This window comes from Plasmopara halstedii (assembly GCF_900000015.1).
Source record: "Plasmopara halstedii genome assembly, contig: Scaffold_3109, whole genome shotgun sequence".
In the NCBI taxonomy this organism is placed as follows: Eukaryota; Oomycota; class Peronosporomycetes; order Peronosporales; family Peronosporaceae; genus Plasmopara; species Plasmopara halstedii.
In genome coordinates this window covers 731302-733894 of record NW_020190012.1, presented here as the reverse complement: position 1 = coordinate 733894, position 2593 = coordinate 731302, and positions in this window count along the sequence as shown.

Below are 2593 nucleotides of genomic sequence, written 5' to 3'. Positions count from 1 at the left end.
CCGAAGACCTAGAGAGCTTGGGGCATGTTGTGCACCGGCCTCCTCACGTTGAGGACTATCGCGCTCTGTCGGAGCGGCTCCTGGTTGCTGAGCAGACGAATGCGTCGCATTATGCGAAGGTGGAGCGCTTGGCGCCGTTGGAGATGGTGATCGTTGCACTCCGTGCTCAGAACCAGCTGCTGGCCCAGCTTCGTGGCGGCGAGAGCCTGTGGGCGCCACTCCAGCGCCAACGCTTCCGCATTAACTTGCGCCGTATCCCGGTACGAATTAGACAAGCCCACATAAACACCGGGTAGGTGCGCATCCGTTTCGGAAGGTTTAGCATATACGCAAAGTCTTCGCTTAGCCACAACCTTGAAAGGCCTGATAAACCGTGGACTGAGATTTGTCTTGAAGACAGTAGAAGTTGCATGGGTCGGAAGGATTTGGCATTTTATAAAACCAGGCCACCGACCTCACAGAGTTTAACATCTCCTCTATTTCTTCCGTCTGCATATTCTTTCTGCATGTCTCGTTTTCAGCCATTGCATCGCGAACGTGTCATAAGACACTCAGTCTGGTAAACAGGAAGACATCGACATCTTTAGAAACAGTGAGAGGGCTGACATCAGCTAGCCGATTGGCTATTCCTCCCCCACCAAGCCCTGGAACATGGTCAGCAGGATCCGAGGATGAACGAGCTTGTTCACATGGATCGGCGTGTAGCCGGTATACACATGCACTGCACTGTTCAGAGCAAACGTTACGAGTGGCAGCATGGCGCTCCAGCGTCTCGGAGTCCCAGCGCAGACGCTGCAAAGAACGTCCTCGACGACACGATTCACGCACCAAGTCTGACCGTCGCTTTGTGGATGGTCCGCTGTTGACATATCCGGCTTGATTCCCAGCACCTTGAAGATCATCGACCAAAATTTCCCAGTGGAGCGTGGGTCTCTGTCAGAGACAATTGACTACGGGAGTCCATGTTGACGAAAGACGCGATCCACAAACAGCGTGCTATACCGACACCGTCACTGGTGTCCGGCATCACCGCAAGATAAGCCATCTTGCTCAAACGGTCGATGAAACCACGAAAGCTCTGATGCCCGCGAGTCCTTCGGCAGACCAAACACAAAGTCCAAACACATGGACTGCCAACACCTGGAGGGTACCGGCAAACCGACTAGCGGCACCGCCGTATTCAGTGAGGGTATCACTTTGACACGTGCACATAGGTGCTCGTCCATTTGTACAGCTTGGGCCACCAGTAGTGGCAAGTCACAGAGCTGTAGGTCTTTTCACAACCGAGATGCCCACTGAGTGGGATGCCGCGGACCTCAAAGAAGATAGTATTTAAATTCTAGTCGTGAGGAGCCAAAATTGTGGAGTATGCGTTGAGTCGGTGATATAATACAGCAACCCGTTATTCATCGAATATCGGTGAAACCGTGCGCGCAAAAGCCCCCACAATTTTTTGTCCAAGTTTCCCAACTCCTTGCTCCCGGGAGCCTGTAGCAGCGCTACACACATACTATCACCCGCGTATACGGCGCGATCAAATCCGTCACATACGACGTCACCGTCGTGACATGAGCAAGCTCATAGTCTGGTCTGCTTGACAACGCACCAACCAAAGCACTGGTTTATACTTCACCTCGAAGTTATATTTTGCAAAAAAGAAGAGCCACTTGGCCATCTTCTGAGAGAGATGAGGCGACTATGTCGCAGTGCTTAGTGACGCGTGATCTGTGTAAATCACGAACGGCTTGAAGCCGAGCAGATGAGCCTTAAACTTGACAAGTGCATACTTCATCGCAAGCTACTCCTTGTCGCGGACTGGATAATTCTTCTTTGCAGCCATGGGTTGGCAGAGATCGAACGCGGTCACCCGATCTCGCCCCGATGGCAAAGTCCGAAGCGTCACAGTCGACACTGGTAGGACGATAAGTGTTGGCAACACTAGTATTGGTGCATGAAGGAGGCTGTCTTTGACCCCGTCAAAAGCCTCCCGATGCTCGGTTTCCCAACACCATTCCGCATCCTTCTTAAGAAGTTTCGACAATGGCCGTGCCATTTCTGCGTAGATCTCGCTGTACTTGTGCATGTAATTGGCGAGGCTAAGCCACTAGCGCAAGCCCTTTTGGTTCTTTGGAACCGGCTAGTCCACAATAGCCTTGACCCAAGCGGGATCCGCCCGAAGACCACGCTTCCCGATGAAACACCCTAAAAGGGGGATTTCTTTGGTGCCCAAGATGCACGTGTCTGCATTGACATACAGCTTATTTGTGCGCCTGTACTCGAGCACCGATCTTAAGTGGACGAATTGGTTCTCTCCTTCCGTGCCCCGCACGACTGTGGACGAAGTTATCGTCGAAGTATGCCCGGGGGCCTGAAATACTGCGATTAAATGTTGCTGGTGCATTTGACAGACCTTGGGACATCACCAACCACTCCCAGAGCATGCCGCTCGGAATACCCACCGCTGTCAACGGAATATCACTCGCTCATGAGCAATTGGTAACACCCATCGACCAAGTCGAGTGCACTGTACTTTGTACATCCAACCATATTATTTTAAAAAACTTCCTTCCTGGTGATCTGTGACTTTGCCGAA